The sequence below is a fragment of the Palaemon carinicauda genome, chromosome 6 (genome assembly GCF_036898095.1).
Source record: "Palaemon carinicauda isolate YSFRI2023 chromosome 6, ASM3689809v2, whole genome shotgun sequence".
In the NCBI taxonomy this organism is placed as follows: domain Eukaryota; kingdom Metazoa; phylum Arthropoda; class Malacostraca; order Decapoda; family Palaemonidae; genus Palaemon; species Palaemon carinicauda.
In genome coordinates this window covers 35,651,035-35,673,224 of record NC_090730.1, presented here as the reverse complement: position 1 = coordinate 35,673,224, position 22,190 = coordinate 35,651,035, and the positions used below count along the sequence as shown (strand labels likewise).

Sequence of the window (22,190 nt, the reverse complement as noted above, 5' to 3'; positions counted from 1 at the left end):
GCATATTCCGTCTCTATAGACTTGTCAGACGCCTATTGGCACATTCCAATCAGCCGTCGACTCTCCCCCTACCTAGGGTTCAGGCTACAATGAAAACTATACGCCTTCGGAGCCATGCTTTTCGGGCTAAACATAGCCCCATGGATTTTTACGAAGCTTGCGAGCGTAGCTCTCAAACAATTACGCCTACAGGGAATTCAGGTAGTAGCCTACCTGGACGACTGGTTGGTGTGGGCAGCATCCGAGACAGAATGCTTGCAAGCTTCCAGTCAAGTGATCCAGTTCCTAGAGTACCTAGGCTTCAAGATCAACAGAAAAAAGTCTCGACTTTCTCCATCTCAAAAGTTCCAGTGGCTGGGAATCCACTGGGACCTTTTGTCACACCGTTTCTCCATCCCGGCGAAGAAAAGGAAGGAGATAGCGGGTTCTGTCAAGAGACTTCTAGATTCCGAAAGGATATCAAGACGCGAGCAGGAGAGGGTACTGGGCTCTCTCCAGTTTGCTTCGGTGACAGACCCAGTGCTAAGAGCACAGCCAAAGGATGCAACCGGAGTTTGGAGAAGTTATGCATCAAATGCGCGAAGAGATCTGAGAAGACCAGTTCCGCTTCGGCTAAGTACTCTTCTCAGGCCTTGGTCCCAAGCCAGACATCTAAAGAAGTCGGTTCTTCTTCAGCCACCTCCCCCGTCGGTGACGATTCACTCAGACGCCTCGAAGGAGGGATGGGGAGGTCACTCTCATCGGAAAAAAGTCCAGGGGACTTGGTCCAAGCTATTCTAGACCTTTCACATAAACTTTCTAGAAGCTATGGCAGTGCTCCTTACCTTAAAGAAAGTCTCCCCGCGTCACTCGATCCACATAAGGTTGGTGATTGACAGCGAGGTAGTTGTGAGATGCTTGAATCGACAAGGATCGAGGTCACCACCTCTCAACCAGGTGATGTTGGCCATCTTCTGATTGGCGGAAAAGATGGGGTACCTGTCGGCAGTTCACCTTCAAGGAGTCCGCAATGTGACGGCGAACGCTTTATCCAGGTTCACACCGATATAGTCAGAATGGTATTTAGACGCAGGATCATTCTCCTTCATTCTGAAACAAGTCCCAAAACTGCAGATAGACCTCTTTGCGACGAAAGACAACAAGAAGTTGCCCCTGTACGTGTCCCCGTACGAGGACCCCTTAGCGGAAGCAGTGGACGCAATGTCCCTCGACTGGAACAGATGGTCCAAGATTTATCTGTTCCCTCCTCACAACCTTCTGTTGAGGGTCCTCAACAAACTGAGATCCTTCAAGGGGGTAGCGGCAATAGTGGCCCACAAGTGGCCGAACAGCGTGTGGTTCCCCCTGGCATTGGAACTGCAGCTGAAGTTTGTACCGCTACCATATCCAGTTCTGACCCAGCGAGTCCAGAAGTCAACTGTCTGCGCTTCATTACAGTAAACCCGGACCCTGCAGCTCATGATTTTCTCTCCCTAGCGGTGAGAAAGCGTTTCGGGATTTCGAAAGCCAGCATAGACTTCCTTGAGGAATATAAGTGCAAATCTACTAGAAGGCAATATGAGTCATCTTGGAGAAAATGGGTGGCCTTTCCTCAAGGCGAAGAATCCGCAGGAGATCTTGACAGACTTCTGCTTATCTTTCTTCATCCACCTCCATGGTCCAGGATTGGCAGCTAACACGATTTCAGCGTGTAAGTCTGCTTTGACAAGACCCCTTCTATATGCCTTCCAGGTCGACCTAGGTAACGAGATCTTTAATAAAGTCCCGAAAGCCTGCGCTAGGCTCAGACCTTCAGCACCTCCAAAGCCCATTTCATGGTCTTTAGACAAGTTCTTCATTTCGCTTCTCTGTTGAACAATGAAGAGTGTGCGTTAAAGGATTTGACACAAAAAGTTATTTTCCTATTTCCACTCGCGTCCGGGGCCAGGGTTAGTGAGATTGTAGCCCTCTCGAGAGAGGCAGGTCGTGTTCAGTTCCTGGATGGGGGAGAATTGAACCTGTTTCCGGATCCTACGTTTCTCGCCAAGAATGAGTTACCCACCAACAGGTGGGGTCCCTGGAGAATCTGCCCTCTGAAAGAAGATGAATCTCTATGTCCAGTAGAATGCCTAAAGGTCTATCTTCATAGAACTTCAGACTTCAAGGGTGGTCAACTATTCAGGGGAGAAACATCAGGCTCAAATTTATCTCTGAATCAACTCAGAGCGAAAATCACATAATTTATTCGCAGAGCGGAACCTGACAGTACACCCGCAGGTCACGATCCGAGGAAAGTTGCCTCATCCTTAAATTTCTTTAATTGTATGGATTTTGAACATCTCCGTTCATACACTGGCTGGAAGTCTTCCAGAGTGTTCTTTCGCCACTATGCGAAGCAAGTAGAGGAACTAAAGAGATCTGTGGTAGCAGTGGGTCGCGGTGTTAACCCTACTGTTTAACTCTGCGAGGAACAGTGGTTTTAATTGGGACGATTAATTCCAGGGTGAGTGTGTAGTTACATACTGTACTACAAACTAAGTGAGGGCACTGTGTTGCCCATGTAGACTGTTCCATTTCCAAAGGTGAACCTAGCATAAGTACAGACATGTGTGCCGAGCGTTTCTAACGCTAATGTCATTGATTTGTAATACAGACTTTTATGACTTTGATACCTCGGTATCTTAAAAGTGGCATTTAAAGTTTTTTCTTTCAGACAAACAAGTTCTGTTTACTATCATACTTATGCTTAAAGTTTTGGGTTATCCTCTTCTTATGTATATATATATATATATATATATATATATATATATATATATATATATATATATATATATATATATATATATATATATATATATATATATATATATATATATATATATATATATATATATATAATTGTGGTTAACCTGTCTATTTACTGCCTGTCAATAAACTGGTTCTTGAGAACCTTGCGTCTCCTTCACCTGTGTCAATTTATTGGTATAATTGAGCATTCATTCTATGTACCTTATCTGGGATAATTCTAATAGAATTGTTCCTTTATGCAAGCTATGTTGCATTGCTTTTCCTCCTATGCGGATATAAAACCTTTGTCCAATACAAGTATAGTGCGGAGAACTGGTCGATATTTCATATCGACGCAGTGGTTCTTTACAAACTATGCTTTACTTAATATAGGGCGAGACCACTATATTAGCTTGCCTGGTATTCATACATAGGTATATGTACTCTTCGAGACTTTTCCAGAGTCTAGTAGGACTCTTCCCTGTAGGGGGCAGGAAGCTCTAACATGGTTTATAGTTAGTTGAAAAGATGTATAACGGTAACATCTTAGGTCTCTAGGTCTAGTCGACCGGGAAAAATTACCTCCGGGGAGTACGGCACGTTCTGAGAATCCACAGATACAGTAATGCTCTGGTATACTTCCATCAGGACGACATGGCTTGAGCCCAAAAAACGGATTTTGAGCGAAGCGAAAAATCTATTTTTGGGTGAGATGACCATGTCGTCCTGATGGACCCGCCCTTGCCTTTCTAAGAAAGGGCTGTAGGACCCCTCCCTACATACAGTATCTGTAGCACCTCGTGTACGCTACAAGGAATACAGATGGCGCCAGGATTGGCGCCAGGCACGCTTACGAATCGGGAGATAGGGAGCCTTGGGAGCGGCTCCCCCTTTTTTTTTCCCGAATTCGTTTCTTGTCAATTGCCCCCTGCGAGACGAATCTCTGTTCGGGATGCAGATTGCCATGTGGCGAGTCAAGAATACGTCCTCTGATATGTCGCGATATCCCTTTCACGAGGGATACTCGCTCCAGGAGTTAGAATTCTGGTACCTTAAGGTAAATTCTCTGGGAATATCGCCATATTTGTAATATACCCTAGGAAGCTACCCTATAGGAACTTCCATCAGGACGACATGGCCATCTCACCCAAAAATAGATTTTTTGCTTCGCTCAAAATCCGTTTTATATATATATATATATATATATATATATATATATATTTTTGGGCTCAAGCCATGTCGTCCTGATGGAAGTTCCTTAAAGGCAGCTTCCTAGGGTATATTACAACTACAGCGATATTCCCAGAGAATTTACCTTCAGGTACCCAGAATTCTAACTCCTGGAGCGAGTATCCCTAAAAAAGACCTTAGGGATATCGTAAATATCAGTGGACGTATTCTTGACACGCCTCATAGCAATCTATACCCCGAATAGAGTTAACACTTCGTAGGGGTAAAATGGCAAGAAAACGAAAACGATAAGAAAGGGGGGAGCCGTTCATAAGGCATCCCTCCTCACCGCTTCGAAAGCGTGCCCTGCGCCGCTCACGGCGCCATCTGTATTCCTTTTTGCGTAGCTCTACGACTCGGTGTATTTTCCCTGTTTACTACCTAATCTTGGAATTTTCTCGTTTATAATGCTTTCTCCAACTTCTTCTGCCTCGGATAAGTTGAGTATTATTTCTTTTATGTATAAATGTAGGCTCTTGGTTAAAATTAAAGTTATTAAAAGAGTTATCTTTGATACAAGAGCTGTTGCCTGCTGGAGGCATCATGGATGCTGTCGCTCGCTAGAATAGGATTTATTTGTTAGCAAGAGCGACGTTCCCAGCCCCCTTTGCGCTTAAATATTAGCTACTTAGCTTATTTAGGAATTCTGTTATGATGCGATAGTAATGTGCCTGGCGAAATTACCAAGGCTACCAACACTAGTCTTCGTAGGCTAGTTGTTGGCCTATGTACTTCCTGCATGATAATTAGTCTTCCAAATGTGAATTTATTGCTTTAAGCGTTAGGCAACGTTATACATATTAGTCCTTTTCGAGTACCTTCCAAGATAGTATTGATATGAGTTTCGGTGAATTAGGTAATCGATTCTCTTAGTGCCTAGGCTAGGTTGTCTTAGGTCATTATAATATTATCTGTTCCCCGTTTGCTCCCTTCTCTTAGGGGAAGGGGCAAACCCTTTCCCTCTGTTTAAGCCTTAGGCTTAACTCTAGTGGTTTATTTGAATTAATCTTCAAATATATCTATGCTGGGGTAGTACTGTACCTTCCCGTTCCAACAGTATTGGTTCAGAGGGTGACAGTACAACAGTGTTTAGTCTGAGCCCGGTTTGTCTGGCATGGGGCAGAGTCTCCCTTGCCGATTGACTCGGGCACTAAGGGTTCCCCCCTTAGTCCACCTTGTTGGGTTCCAGTAGTGACCCCTTTACTCGGTGACTCATCAGACTGTCCTTGCCGTTCCGGTCTCGGGATTTATTCCCTTTTCTGGAAAGGCAATTCCTTCCTTGCCGTGGTTCGTGGGAGGCAGCCAGTAGTGCCGGCCTCCCTCTCGGGTCTTTCTCTACTGAGATGAACTGTCTTAGTTTGGAATGACCCTTAACCAAGGTAAGGTTGGATAGGACCCTCTGTCCTTCCCTTCTCTTTTTCCGTTCATTGTGTCAGTCGTCTTCATCCTTGCCTAGCCTAGGTTGGGATGAGGAACTGACGTGGTCTCCTGTCGGCCGGCAAAGTGTGCCGACCGGCAGAGACCATTACTGTGAGTGCTGCCCGGTCCTTTCTTGGTCCCTCTATCGCTGCCGTCTGAAAATTCAGTAAGCAGCGGTTAGGAAGCTTGACATAGTGTCTTCCCCTTCCTTTCGGCACTCTTTCGGGTGCCGGGCTCAGAGACTTATAGTCTCTTAACCCGGCACTCACTCTTTTGTCTTAGTATGTGTTGTCCTTGCCGGCTGCCGGCCTACAGGCCGGCTGTCGGTGGGGAGGGGTGTTCTCCAGTTCTCTTGCTGTCGGTCGGCGTTGGGTGTATACCTTTGCCGGCCGGTCTATTGCTCATCTGCCGGCCACTACAAGTGGGGCCGGCAGCCGAGTGCTGCCTAGTGTGTGGGGGCTAGCCGGCAGGGTTTGTTTACTGCTGCCGGCCGGCCCGCGACACTGCCCAGTCAGCCGGCCACTAAGTATGATGGCCGGCAACTCTGTGCAAACCGGGTGGCTACGGTCTGGCAACCACTGCCGGCCGGTTCAGGCATGGGTTCTGGAGTTCTCCCCAATAAAGGTGATCTGAGGTTGTGTACTTGAGATCTGCCTTTCCAAAACAAAGGGGGGGGGGGTGCTGAGCGGCAGTAGCCGGCTGGCATACCACCCTCAGGTACTGTATCAGTCCTCTCTTGGTGGTATATTCAACCAAAGGAGTTCATGATGTAGTAGGTTACAACACTGTCTTTTCTATCTTACTTGTGTTACTGGTATAATCACCTGGTGTCGCCTTACAAGGATAAAAGATAATTCTTTTATTCCTGGCCGAATGGTATTATTTTACCTTAGGTGTGAGCTACACCTAATTTCCTTCGGAAATACGTTCTCTGGTTATTCTAGTAAAGTCTAACTATGTGACTTGGCCGGTGGGCTTCCACAGGTGTTTGTGTGGGTTTCACAAGTAGGTGTCTTTCCCTTATTCTTTTGTTGAATACTCATTTGTTACATGTGAATTAAAATTCACTTGATATTCATGGAAATTTTTCTTCTTTTACAGGAGGAGCATCCGAAGTGTGATAGTGTCTTCTGCAATGTCCGCAGTAAGAACTTTTGCGGACATACCTCGTGTAGGAGGCACGCAGCTTGTGCAGCCTCCAATGATGAACATCGTTACTGGGATCCGCAGGTATGTGCTGTATGTACTAACCTGCTATCAGAGGCTTTTGAATCCCCTAGGTCGGCGGAGTCAAGAGATGCAGCGAGGGAGAGGCTTCGTGTTTGGGTAAGGGGTTTTCAGAAAAACACCACTGGACCTTATCTTCCTAACGAGAAGATGAGGGCATACCTTTTCCCCAAGGCTTCCCCTGATGCTGTTGTTCCCCAGCCTCGGCCGGAGATCCCTCTGATCCAGATCCCAGTGGAGGAGGATGTCGCTGACGCCTTGCAGGACATCCAGTTGGACGACAAGATGTCCGACTTGTCTGATCGTGCGGAGCAGGATCTCCTCGCAGAGGGCGAGGAGCAAGATCGAGATCCTATTGCTGTGGAGGAAGAGGTTCCCGTTTCATCAGACGTACCGGTTCAGGTCCCTGAACCTATCCCCTCTACCTCGTCCGCTCTTCCAGCAGAGCTTGGACAGGCTCTCTCTTCCATCGTTGGTATGATCCAACAGATGCAGAAGGAGAATAATCAGAAGGCCGCTACTTTGGAGCTCCAGATGCAGAAGATCACAGCATCACGTGGACCTCCAAAGAAGCTCAACGTTAAGGACCTTCCTCTGTGCTCGGATGCCAACCCGTGGAGATATGCCGAGCACATGCCGATGACGATTGGGAAGATCGTCATGTCGGAGAAACTGGGTTCAGTTCCCCTTGAGGAGGTGGAATTCTGGCCCAGTAGAGGGGCCTACCCGGACTGCTATGTCCGTTTGAAGAAGGAGCCGGTTTCGAAGGAGGAGACGGAACCTAAGGAAGTGATTATCCTAGATCACTCCAAGGCTCAAGCCACCTTGACAGCTGCTTTAAAGGAGAGGGGGTTCTCAAACTCGAAGGTTGCCGCCTTGAGCAAGAAACACCCCTCCTTTGTATCCTCCCCAGCTAGGGCCTTCCCCTTTATGCAAAAGGGGTTTGCGGCCGTCATCAAGGCAGTTGAAGCTGGCAAGCCGTGCCCGTCCTTGGAGGAATGTAAACCTCTATCGCTGGCATTGCCAATGGATAACAAGGACTGGAAGGAGGTGCACCTTACTTTCTCGGTTGGGAAGTTAGACGCCGACATTGCAGGTCAGCAGTTCGGCGAAAACCTTCCCAAGTTGTCGGAATTCCTTCTTCGGAGGGAATTGGACACAAAGGAGCGCCTGGCAGCCTCGATGTCTCTCCAGACCAACATGGAGACGATGGCTAGCGACCCCAAGATGCCAGAGATGTTCATGGTTATGGCCAAAATCCATCTGGCCACAGTAACCAAGGACCTCTATTGCTTTGTGAAAGCAAGGAGAGCCTGTAGGGAGTTTGTGTTTGCCTCGGCCACAGTGAGGCACGAACCCAAGAGGCTAATTTCATCTAACATCTGGGGTAAGGATCTCTTTCCCAAGGACGTGGTCAAAGAGATCGTGGACAAGGCCGCCACTGAGAACCGCAATCTTCTCCTGAAGTGGGGCCTGTCCCTTAAGAGGAAGTCTTCTCCGGATGAGGGCCCTCAGCCGAAAGGAAAGGCGAAGAAGTCAAGGTTTTCCTCTCGTCCAGCCAAGTCCTTCAAACAGCAAAGACCACAGCAGCAACAGCCAGCTTTGCCTCCGGTTCCACAACTGGTAGCCCAGACCCCGACCACCTTCCAATGGGTTCCCCAAGCAATGTCATCAGCTTCCCCTGCATTCAATCCCGTGTTCGAGGGACAGTCGACCACGTTTCGTGCAAGACCCAGAGGAGCAGCTAGAGGGTCATCAAGACGCCCCTCTAGGGGACGAGGATTCAGAGGTGGTCGCGGCCAGGGAGGCAAGACTGCAGGACAGTCAAAGTGAAGTGTCGCCGGTAGGTGGGAGACTTCAGTATTTCCGGGATCGCTGGACCTTCGATCCCTGGGCCCACAGCCTTCTCAAAAATGGACTGGGTTGGAGTTGGTACAGTACTCCGCCCCTGTGCCCTCAATTTTTCCAACACTCCACCCCCGTTTTGGAGGAGTACATCCAAGATCTGTTGGAGAAAAAGGTGATCAGGAGGGTGAAGTCCATCAAGTTCCAAGGGAGGCTGTTTTGTGTTCCCAAGAAAGACTCGGGGAAACTCAGAGTCATTCTGGACTTGTCACCACTCAACAAGTTCATAGTGAACCACAAGTTCAAAATGCTAACGTTACAACACATAAGGGCCTTACTGCCCAAGAGGGCATATACCGTCTCCATCGACTTGTCAGACGCATATTGGCACGTTCCAATAAGTCGTCGTCTCTCCCCCTACCTAGGATTCAAGCTACAACAAAAACTTTACGCTTTCAGGGCGATGCCCTTCGGACTAAACATAGCCCCAAGGATCTTTACGAAGCTTGCGAGCGCAGCTCTCAAACAGTTACGCCTAAAAGGGTTCCAGGTAGTAGCCTACCTGGACGATTGGTTGGTGTGGGCAGCATCCAGAGCAGAATGCTTGCAAGCTTCCCTACAAGTGATTCAGTTCCTGGAATATCTAGGCTTCATGATCAACAGAAAGAAGTCTCGTCTTTCTCCAGCTCAGAGGTTCCAGTGGTTGGGAATTCACTGGGATCTAGTGTCACACCGTCTTTCCATCCCGATGTCAAAGAGGAAGGAAATAGCAGGGTCTGTCAGGAGACTTCTAGGTTCCGAGAGGATATCAAGACGCGAACAAGAGAGGGTTTTGGGCTCTCTTCAGTTTGCATCAGTAACAGACCCTGTGCTAAGAGCACAGCTAAAAGATGCAGCGGGAGTATGGAGAACCTTTGCATCGAAAGAGCGAAGGGATGTAAAGAGACCGGTCCCACTTCGGCTACGTTCTCTTCTCAGACCGTGGTCTCAAGCCAGTCGTCTAAAGAGGTCTCTACCTCTTCAGCCACCCCCCCCGTCAGTGACAATCCACACAGACGCCTCAAAGGTAGGGTGGGGGGGTCACTCCCATCGGAAAAAAGTGCAAGGAATCTGGTCCAAGCTATTTGGGACCTTTCACATAAACTTTCTAGAAGCTATGGCAGTACTTCTGACCCTGAAGAAAGTATCCCCACGTCACTCGATCCACGTAAGGTTGGTACTGGACAGCGAGGTGGTTGTGAAATGTCTGAATCGGCGGGGATCGAGATCCCCACCTCTCAACCAGGTGATGTTAGCCATATTCCGACTGGCGGAGAAGAAGAAGTGGCACCTGTCAGCAGTTCACCTTCAAGGAGTCCGGAATGTGACCGCGGACGCTCTATCCAGGATAACACCGATAGAGACAGAATGGTCCCTAGACGCAGGATCATTCTCTTTCATCTTGAGTCAAGTCCCAGAACTGCAGATAGACCTCTTCGCGACGAAGGACAACAAGAAGCTGCCGAAATATGTGTCCCCATATGTGGACCCCGCGGCAGAAGCAATAGATGCGATGTCCCTCGATTGGAACAGATGGTCCAGGATCTACCTGTTTCCCCCTCACAATCTGATGTTGAGGGTCCTCAACAAACTGAGATCCTTCAAGGGAGTAGCAGCAATAGTGGCCCACAAGTGGCCGAACAGTGTATGGTTCCCTCTAGCTCTGGAACTACGACTGAAGTTCCTACCGCTCCCGGACCCAGTTCTGTCCCAGCAAGTCCAGAAGTCGACTGTCTTCGCTTCATTACAGAAGACCCGAACCCTGCAGCTCATGATTTTCTCTCCCTAGCGGTGAAGAAACGGTTCGGAATCTCGAAAGATAGTATCGACTTCCTGGAGGAATACAAGTGTAAGTCTACTAGGAGGCAGTACGAATCTGCATGGAAGAAATGGGTAGCCTTTGTCAAAGATAAGAACCCGCACGAGATCTCTACGGAGTTCTGCCTATCCTTCTTCATTCACCTCCACGAACAGGGGCTGGCGGCGAACACAATTTCTACATGTAAGTCAGCTCTAACAAGACCCATTCTATATGCCTTCCAGGTAGACCTCGCTAACGAAATGTTTAATAAGATCCCAAAGGCCTGTGCTAGGCTTAGACCATCAGCTCCTCCAAAGCCTATTTCATGGTCATTAGACAAAGTCCTTCATTTTGCCTCATTACTAGATAATGAGGAATGTGCATTGAAGGACCTGACTCAAAAAGTGATCTTCCTTTTTGCCCTTGCTTCTGGGGCCAGAGTTAGTGAGATTGTGGCCCTCTCGAGAGAGGAGGGCCGAGTTCAGTTCCTGGATGGGGGAGAACTGAACCTGTTTCCGGACCCTACGTTTCTCGCTAAGAACGAGTTTCCCACCAACAGGTGGGGTCCCTGGAGAATCTGCCCTCTGAAAGAAGATGCATCTCTATGTCCCGTAGAATGCCTTAAGGTCTATCTTCGTAGAACTTCAGACTTCCATGGGGGCCAATTATTCAGAGGAGAAACTTCGGGCTCGAATTTATCTTTAAATCAACTTAGGGCGAAAATTACATATTTTATTCGCAGAGCGGATCCTGACAGTTCACCCGCAGGTCATGATCCGAGGAAAGTTGCTTCATCTTTAAACTTCTTTAATTTTATGGATTTTGAACACCTTCGTTCATACACTGGCTGGAAGTCTTCCAGGGTATTCTTTCGCCACTATGCTAAGCAAGTGGAGCAGCTAAAGAGGTCTGTGGTAGCAGTTGGTTGCGTCGTTAACCCTGCTGTTTAACTCTGCGAGGAACAGCGGAATCATTTGGGACTTGGATTCTTGGGTGAATAGTTAGTTATATATGCTGATATAACTGGTAGTGTAGGCTCTCAGAGCCCACAATGACTGTTCCAACGTGATGGTGATGGTAACATAAGTACAGACAGGGTGCCAAGCGTTTGCCAACGCTATTGTCAGCAAAGTAGTAACATGGACGTTAAGTTGGATACCGGGGTATGTGTAAGTGACACATATGTTTTCTTTCAGATAATCATTCATCCATGCACTACAGTACTTGTGAAAATTGTTGGTCATCCACCTAACATATGTACATATTTATGGTGACCATACCTATTTATTGTTTCTCAATAAACTTGTTCTCGGGAACCTTGCGTCTCCTTCACCTATATTTTTGATTTCATATTGTTTTTTGAGCATTTAGCCTATGTATATTAATCGGGGATATCTATAATAGCCTATTCCTTAATGCAAAGCCTGGATTATACTGGCTTATACTTTCCTTAGCAATAAGGACTCCACCCCTTTCTGAGGACGGTGGTAGTAGCAAGTTTAATCCTACGCAGATATAACCTTTTGTCTATTTTTCTTCGACCAGGGTGCTGGTCGGGACTTTTTCTTTTGGATACGGTAGTCCCGTAAGACTTCGCTTCATATAGAGTGAGACCACTATATGGTACTGGCTAGCGAGTGATTCATACATAGGTATATGTACTCTTCGTTCGTTTCTAGAGTCTAGTAGGACTCCTCCCTGTAGGGGGCAGGAAGCACTCTCATGGCTTATGATTAGTGAAAAGATGTATAACGGTAACATCTTAGGTCTGTCAGTCAAGTTGACTAAGAAACACTCTTGAGGAGTACGGCACGTATTGAGAATCCACAGATACAGTAATGCTCTGGTATACTTCCATCAGGACGACATGGCTTGAGCCCAAAAAACGGATTTTGAGCGAAGCGAAAAATCTATTTTTGGGTAAGATAGCCATGTCGTCCTGATGGACCCGCCCTGCTCCTTTTCAAAATAAATATGAGTGAAAAGGATAGTAGGACCCCTCCCTACATACAGTATCTGTAGCACCTCGTGTATCGCTACAAGGAATACAGATGGCGCCGTGAGCGGCGCAGGGCACGCTTTCGAAGCGGTGAGGAGGGATGCCTTATGAACGGCTCCCCCCTTTCTTATCGTTTTCGTTTTCTTGCCATTTTACCCCTACGAAGTGTTAACTCTATTCGGGGTATAGATTGCTATGAGGCGTGTCAAGAATACGTCCACTGATATTTACGATATCCCTAAGGTCTTTTTTAGGGATACTCGCTCCAGGAGTTAGAATTCTGGGTACCTGAAGGTAAATTCTCTGGGAATATCGCTGTAGTTGTAATATACCCTAGGAAGCTGCCTTTAAGGAACTTCCATCAGGACGACATGGCTATCTTACCCAAAAATAGATTTTTCGCTTCGCTCAAAATCCGTTATATATATATATATATATATATATATATATATATATATATATATATATATATATATATATATATATATATATATATATATATATATATATATATATATATATATATATATATATATATATATATATATATATATATATATATATATATGTTTTTGTGTTTGCGTGTGCGCGTGTGTGTATATATATAATGAATGTGTTCATGTATTTGCACATATATAAATGTGTATGTATGTACATTAACCCTCAACCTCGAAACTTCACTTTGGTCAATGGCTACTTGGATGAACGAATGTGTTGCAGTTTTAGACATTTATCCAGTATTTTTTCCTTAAATCCGGTTCCAAAACAAGGTCTTGTTTTATAAAACTATAGAAGGAAAAGAAACTATGTCACATGATAAGGAACTTAATAGGAGAGAGAGAGAGAGAGAGAGAGAGAGAGAGAGAGAGAGAGAGAGAGAGAGAGAGAGAGAGAGGTGGGGAGGAGTGGGTGTTAGTATGTCTACAATTATTTGACCCTAACTGATATTCCTATAAATTTGCACCTCAGAAAAATGTATACGGAGAAATATACACCATAACTTTACAAATAAAAATCTTGAAAATTAATATCTTTAAAAGAGAACAAGATGTTTGAAAATAGAAGAAATGCATATCTACAGATATATTATCAGGCCTATGTAAGAAAATTTAACAAAAGCTCTAATTTTGGTTGTAATTAAAACTGATAGAATTTAAACTTAGTCATTGGCTGAACTAGGCCTAACTATGGATTTATTTTTAATATTTAAATACATGAATAATCATCATTACTGTATGTCAGAGGAATATATTTGTTTCAAAGAGATAGATAAATGGATAAATAATATCCGTCAGCGATTTCCCCCCCCCCCCCCCCGATTTGAACGGGATGATTTTCTAGTTCAGAGGATACCGGCTTTTGATTCAGTTAGAGGTCAGGAATAGATGTTAAAAGGCCTTCAATTTGTTCTTTTGTTAAAAAAAAAAATGATAAACAAGCCTCTGTTGTTTTGACAATGTTTATCATGGTTTGTTTCCCGTTCTTGCTTCATCTTGTTTTAAATAATACAAGGTAATTAATGACAAAGAAATAAAGAATAACTCCTATCAACGATGGAAAAATAATAATTAATCCGTTAAAACATGGAAAAAAATGAAATTTATCATTTCATATCAATTTGTCTCCAAAACCTGTTATTTTAATCAACGTTTTATTATCTTAATATTGACAAAACATATATAATGTGTAGAATAGTTTCGATACTTGAGGGAAGTCGTCAATTAAAATATTAATTTAAGTATTAAAGTTTAAGAGAGATTGATGATAATAACATAATCATATTCCATTTAGAGAGATCTCTAATTGAATATACCCATTAGATATGCCATTACACATCACGGATCGAACGCAATTGAGATAAGTTTCCTACTTCCGAATAACAATGGCTAATTAGTCTTGTCTGATGTCTCGACTTTCTCTGCTCGTATTTAACCTGTTGCTGCTATTAACTAAACTCCCATTCATCTTTGATGATCATTTAACGCTTCATCTTTTGCTACCGAAAATAGTTCGGGAAAATATTTTTGGAAATAAGAAGAGAAAGAAGAAACTAAAGAAAGAGGAGAAGAGATACTAGCTGTACCTGAAAGAAATAAAAAAAGAGGAAGAGATATTTGGTCCTCGGAACAGCTTTTTTTTTTTTATCTCAATCCACCACAAAAGCAAAGGCAATTCCGCTAACTATCTAGGCTACAAAGTTATCGGGTATTTGTGGAATTGGATGGATGTCCCACCCCCCACCTACCCACCCCACCCCCAACCCCCCGCCACCACCTCTTCCCTCTCGACTTCTTCCAGCGCTTTTTTAACTTAGAGCCCCGAAGTTGCTCTTGTTTAGGTTTCTGGAACTTTGCTTTTATTACCTTATTTTCCTCGTCTCCATTTTTTCATTATGATAAGGTCATCGCTTCGGAAATCTAAAGGCCCCTAAATGAATCATGATTCTTATTGTATCTATGTCAAACAATCGATAGTAAATTATATTTTGTATTTGTCAGAAAAGAAGATTAACAACCTTCACTTATTAATGGATGTATATCATTATCAATAGTGAAATAACTACGCAGCCAAATGTTTCAATAAATTTCAATATTTTCGGCTCAACTGTTTTTGTTTTTGTTCTTTATTTTTGTCTAGAAGAGCTTCCATGAAATTCCTATGCAAACTTAGAAGAGGAAAGGGGAGATTGATTTTGGCGTTGATTTGGGAGCCGATCGGTTTTGAGGAACGATATTATAACTAAATGATTATTACAACACTATTTATGATTGTAACTAGTTAAAAGATTCAAAGGCCACTCATGAGCGACTGATGCAAGCGACAGGTCACTGAGCAGTCACATATTGTTCTCAAGACTAAACAAATACCAGAATGATCATCTCCAGCTCTCTATACACCCAAGCTAGGACCCTTTATAACCAGATAATAGCTGCTGATAACTCAGCGGAGTGACCTACTATGCCCCCTCCCCTACCATACTTTACATTTGAGGTAAGGCCATCATGAGCGTGGCTCGAACGTGGAACCCACAGATAGCCATATACCAACGAGTTCACTATTCTATGACTTTTTTTTTTTCAGCCAGAATTTTGTAGCTGATTAGGATACGAAGGATACAGTATGACTTCTGGTTTCTGACAGGAAATTGGAAACGCCAATCACACCAACCATAACAAAATATTAGAAACTTTAAACTCTCTGTCATAAATGAAGATATTTTTTTAATTTGTTGTGTTATCAAACCGCCTGCTATGGTTTTAAGAGACTAGAAACAATCTAATTTTCAAGGATTTCTTAACATTTTACAAGATCCATTTGTGAGCACTGCCAATTTCTAAAGCAATAACATTGAAGAGTTTCCTCCTCTTTGCAGGGTCGACTAAACCTTGACTACTCGGCCAGCAAGGACAAGTACAGCCAGCACCGCGCCCTTGAGATCTTGTACCCGACCACTGAACTCACCGGCTTCTACACCTGCCGCGTCTCCTTCTTCCACGACGAAAAGTTCGAGTTGAAAAGGATGATTGTATACGAAAAGGACCCTCCGCCGCTCTTACTGTCGCTTCCAGGCTTTTTTGCATTTGCTGTTCACCCTCGATTTATTATGGATAAAGTCTAGCTACAAAAGGTTGGGTCAGGCTTATGGTTGGAAGTGGTGCCACGTTGCCAATCGCACCGGTCACATTGTATGCAGCGTAGATGTGGCATCGCCGCTTTTATAATAGACATTTATACCAGAATATTACTTTTTCCATGGTAATTGGTAAACTGTAGCTCTAATCTTCTCTATGCCTGGACAGGATGACTTATTTTTTTCTCCGGGCCAGAAAAAGTAGTGAATTTTTCTCCCAATTCTGTGGTAGAGACCCTCATTCATGATAAGAGATTTAATATATTATTATTCAAACTTCTCTTCTTTTTTCAGTTTCTGTTGGACAAAATTTCATCCACTTATTCTCTCTGTAAAATTGTAGTTTAGTTTCCCAAATGAGAACAGGTTCCACAGATGATGAATTGCATTAAGTTATCAAACAAGGTTTATTTCTGGAGTTTTGTCTCTTTTCAAATGGAAGTCTGATTAAACTATAATTTTTCTTCTTTTTATGTTACTCTTTTCACCCATTTAAAAATAAGTTCTTAAATTATATTGTCCCATCGAGCTCCGATTAGAATAGATTTATTTCAGTTATCTAATAAGTAACTTTTTTTTCCGCTTCGTATGCAATGCCGAATAATGCATCACCCCTCTCCGCTATCTCCCTCTTTCTAGCTTATTCCAAACCCTAGTAATATAAATGAATTGACCAGTGAATGATGAAAGATGAGCTAATATCCTGTCTATTCTTAGCAGATAAATAAAGATGAAACTCCAAGATTGCATTCTGCTCCATTCTTACTTTACTTAGGAAGACTCTGCATTCCTCACTTTTATTTTGAAGGAATTTTGTCATTTGTTTTAGATGTAGCGAGACAAACAAAATTAAGTATGCCACAGTAAACAAACTTAAATTGACGAGGCAAACAAATTTAAGTATGGCACGGCTAACAAAATTAAGTATGGCGAGGCAAAGAAATTCATGTATGGTGAGGCAAACAAATGAAAGTATGGCAAAACAAACAAATTGAATTATGGCACAGGAAACAAATTTAAGTATGGCACAGCAAAAAAATTTAAGTATGGCGAGGCAAACAAATTAAAGAATGGCACAGCAAACAAATTTAAGTATGGCAAGGAAAATAAATTAAAGTATGGCACAACAAACAAATTTAAATATGGAGGGGCAGATAAATTAAAGTATGGTACAGCAAACAAATTTAAGTATGGAGAGGAAAATGAATTAAAGTATGGAACGGCAAAAATATTTAAGTGGGAAGGCAAAAAAAAAAAAAATAAAGTATGATGAGTGAAAAAAATTAAGCATGGTGCAACAAAGAAATTAAAGTATGATTAGGCAAATAGATTTAAATATGCAATGCAAAAGAAAAAATCAAATTATAACGAGAGAAACAAATTAAAATATGGTGAGGCAAACAAATTAAAGTACGGTGAGGCAAACAAATTTAAGTATGATAAGCAAAACAAATTAAAGAAGGACGTGGCAAATAAATTTAATTTTATTAAGCTAATCAAAATAAAATATGGCCAGGCAAGCGGATTAGAGTATGGCGAGACAAACAAATTTAAGTATGATGAGGCAAACAGATTTAAGTATGACGCGGCAAACATATTAAAGTTTGACGAGGCAAAGAAATTTAAGTTTTGCAAGGCAAACAAATTGAAGTATAACGAGCAAAAAAAAAAAAAAAAAAAAAAAACATTACAGCACAGCAAACAAATTTGAGTATGGCAAGGCAAATGAATTAAAGTATGAGGAGGCGAAAAGTCTAATTGTGATAAGGCAAACAAATTTAAGTATGGCGTGGCAAACAAATTAAAGCAAGACCAGGCAAGCAAATTAATGTATGACCAGTCAACCAATTTTTGTATGGTAGGACAAACTAAGTAAAGTAGAGTAGACAAACACATCAAAGTATTGTGAGGAAAACAAATTGAGAGGCAAAAACATTTAACCATGGTGAGGCAAGCAAGTTAAAGTATGACAAGGCAAAAAAATTAAAGCATTGGAAATTGAACAAATGAAAAGTATGACGCGGCCAACAAATTATAGTTCAAGATCCCAAAAGGAAAAAAAAATATTTAGAATAATGAGGCGAAACCATTTCAAAAGTATTTGAAATAATGAAACGAAAACATTTCAAAAATTTCAAAATGAATTCTAGCCCGTCAATGTTATACGTTTTAATTCGGCTTTATTTTAAAGAGTATATATGGTAAAAACGTTTAATAGATAAAGATTTGCATTTAAGCAAACTGATATGAAAATACGAGCATTAATGAAAGATGGATCCCTCTCATCTCGTAAAAGGTCCAATGGCCAGACCTTTTGTAAAAAGCAAATCATTCCTTGCAAAGTTCCTGGAACTCCAATGTCATTATTATTCGCATCCTTCGAAGCTCTTAACAAAAGGCAATAAATGTAAAAGCTCTCATGAAGAGAAAGGAAATTGCTCGACTGTCTCGATAAGAATAAAGGGACACGAGAGAATATAAGACACAACGGGTCTCGACTCATGGAAAGGATTTAAGGAAGAAGAAGAAGAAGAAGAAGAAGAAGAAGAAGAGGACGAAAAAGAAGCAAAAGAAGAAGAAGAAAAGAAGATAATTTTTTTTTATTAAATTCTGTTTGCTTTTCACTACACCTCCAACAGGAATATAAAAAAAATGGAATAAGGAAAGAAGTTTAATTATTCAGGTAATTAAATATAACTTAAATTAATAAAGATATGGGTCAATTAGGGAAATCAGATTGAGAAGAGTAAGAAGCAGCTGCAGTGAAGGAATAGAAGTTTGCAAATGAAACTGACGAAAAAAAAACAAAAAAACTGAATCGTGGAAAATAGGAATGCCTTTCACCGTTTTAATCATGAGGTCCTTATTTCTGAAATGAAGCAGATGGAACTAGGTCAGTTTTCTTTTTTCTTAGCATCATTGTTAGATTTTAAGTAATAGATTGCAAATATTACTGTAGTTGTGTGTGGGCACCATAGTGAGTATAGGACTGATATTATCGAGAGTTCCTCAATGTACTGTTTTTAGACTAATACTGTTCATGCAATGAACGCATGATATGTGGTTTGGCCTGAAAACAAGCTCGTTGCATATGCAGATGATGCTTCTGTCTTGGCATCTATTGAATTTCCTGAATGTAGATCTGGATTTGATAAATCACTTAATAAAGTTCAAGTCAGAATTAGTGAATGATGCAAATTATGGAGAATGAAGTTGAATCCTAACAAAACTAAAAGTAAGAGTGTGGCCCCTCAGCATCCAGATCTTTGCATTGATGATGTCTTTTTAGCTATATACGACTCGTTTAAAATTTTAGGTGTGATTCTTGATAACAAATTTACTTTAGAGAAACAAATTAGTTCTGTTTCCGTTTCAATTACACAGGATATTGGATTATTAAGAAAGTCTTTTTATATTTTTTGGTAATTAATCAGCCTTGATGAAGAGTTTTAGTTCATTCATTTTACATTTTTTTGAGTATTGTTTTCCTGCCTGGTCTTCAGCTGAGATCATAATATTAATCACTGTCACCATAGTATAGTTAGTTTTCTATGCATGTTACATAAGGTTTTTCGTAATTCTGACCATCGTTTGTATTCACATTTTCCCAGACTGTCCCATCCTGTACGTAGTACCAAGTATGCAGCTAATTCTAAGTCTTACCTTCTGCATCATAATGCTTAACACTATTCATCATTCTAAAAGTTTTATTCCAGCTACGAGACATTGTGGAATTATCTTCCTAATCTGTGGAATTGCAGAAGTACAAACTTTCAGCAAATGTTTTTTATAATCAACAGGTCGACATAAGTCTCTCTTTACAGTTTATATATGTCAGATTTATTTTAACGTTGTTACTGATCTTGAAATATTTTATATTTGTTGTTAATTATCTCTCCTATACTATATCTTCTTCTTTGTCTACATCTTTTGCCACTTCTGTGTGGGGTTGATGTTTCTGGTCAGCTTTCTCCATCTACCTCTGTCCCACACCTCATCACCGGTTAATCCCTTTGATCGAAGGTCATCCTTGATACAGTCGACCCACCTTCGCTTTGGTCTCCCTCTCCTTCTCGTTCCGTGTACCTCCATTTCCATTACCCTCCTCACAGTATACTGTTCATCTCTTCTCATGACAAGACCGTACCACCTCAGTCCACTTTGTTGGATCTTATCTGATAGTTTTCTAACTCCTGTGGTACCCCTAATTACCTCCTTCCGTATCTTATCGCTTCTTGTTACCCCACACATCAATCTCAACATTCTAATCTCTGGTAAATCCATCTTCCTCTCTTCTGTCATTTTTATTGCCCACGTCTCCGCTCCATACATCATTGCCAGTCTCACAACTGTCCTGTGTACTTTATCTTTCAACTTAACCTCTATTCTCCTGTCGCATAGGACTCCACGCACTTTTTTTCCAATTCTTCCATCCTGCTTGTATTCTGTGGTTTATTCCTGCCCCCAGATCACCATCCTCTGTAACTGTTGATCCTGAATACCTGAAATTTTCACCTCTTTTCAATCTCTCTCCTTGTGAACTAAGTCAAAAAAGGAAGACGTTATCTTTGAAACAAAAAGTTCTACTTAAATTTTATATTGATTTTATTGTTTCAAAGATAACGTCTTCCTTTTTACCTAATTGTATGTAGACTTCCTAACGGAACTCTGCCTTTCCCTATAGCCTTTTGGGGTTTCCAATAACCTTTTCCTTTCATTTGAAGACTTTTCCTTCAAGTGAGACTCTTCTTCCGAATAAGTCCTATTATTCAGCCATGCATTCTTTATCGATAATGGTCGATTTTCTTCCCTAGAGTTCTGTTTTGTTTTACAATCTTTTTTTTCCTATACTGTATAGGAAGAATCTCATTTGAAGGCAAGTTTTTCAGATGAAAGAAAAACGTTATTGGAAACCCCAAAAGGCAATGGGGAAAGACAGAGTTCCGTTAGAAAGTCTACATACAAATAAGTAAAAAGGAAGACGTTATCTTTGAAACAATAAAATCAATATTAAATTTAAGTAGAATTTTTTTTTTTATTGAACGATGAAACAAGCAGGTCACGAATCAACAGTATTTGCAAGCTTTCACTTACTGGAAAGATAACATAAGAAAATCACATTCAATTAGACAAATAGTAACATTAATGAAATACAGAAACCTCCCTCTCTCCAAAGGTCGAAAAACACGAGGCCCATGATTAAATTCGAGGTTCTCTTGTAAAAGGCGAAGTATTCCTTGCAAAGTTCCTGGAACTCCAATGTTATTATTATTCACATCCTCGGAAGCTCTTAACAAAAGACACTAAACGTAAAAGCTCTCTTGAAGAGAAAGGAAATTGCTCGACTGTTTCGATAAGAATAAAGAAACAAAAGAGAGTAAAATCACAAAGGGTTTCGAGTCATGGAAAGTGTTTTAGGGAGAAGAAGAAGAGGAAGAAGAAGAAGAAGAAGAAGAAGAAGAAGAAGATGAAGAAGAAGAAGAATAGAGATTATGAGGTGACGAAGGAAAAAAAAAAGAGAAATAAGAAGAAAAGGAAAGAGGTGTGATGGCTTTTGACTACAGCTCAAAGAATATTTGTAGCAGGAACAAGAAAGGAAGAATGGTATCGTAGTTAATTAAAAGCAGCTCACATCTTAGAGAAAATAAAACATGAGTTAAGAAAGAAAGATTCAGAAAAGGAAATATATTTTTAGCTCCATAATATTCTAGAGAAAATTGATTGCGTAAAAAAAAGTATCTTCAAAGAAGTAAAATGAATGCATGCAAGTAAAACCTCGGGTAAAGGAAAACGCTGTAATATGGAAAAATGGTTTTCAAAAATGACAATACATTCGGAGGAAGAGATCCTTAAGAAGGAGAGGGTCTCAAAATGACAAAAACGCTTTATTTAAAATACAAAAAAGATGAATGGGACACATTTGAAGGGGAAATTACTTAAAAAAAAAAGACACTAGGAAGAAGAAATTTCCTTAAAAATAACTAACGTCAGAACCTTGAACATTTCACATAATTTTAAATATCGAAGAAGGAGTTATTCAGCCTATATTATTTGCATCTATAATATATCTCTTTCATATAACATCAACAACATGTTTATATATCGGATTACCAAGCACTAATTCTTCGAAATATTTCAATGCTCCAAATTAGGTCAGATGATTTCCAAGATGACAAAATATTGAACTTTTGTCATTATCCACCAGATGACAACACAAAACAGCTCGCATATTC

At 41.6% G+C, this 22,190-nt stretch overlaps 1 pseudogene; it reads left to right on the top strand.

The window, feature by feature from the left end:
- Positions 1-22,190, top strand: part of LOC137642940 (uncharacterized) — a 60,734-nt pseudogene that overhangs the window by 31,469 nt on the left and 7,075 nt on the right.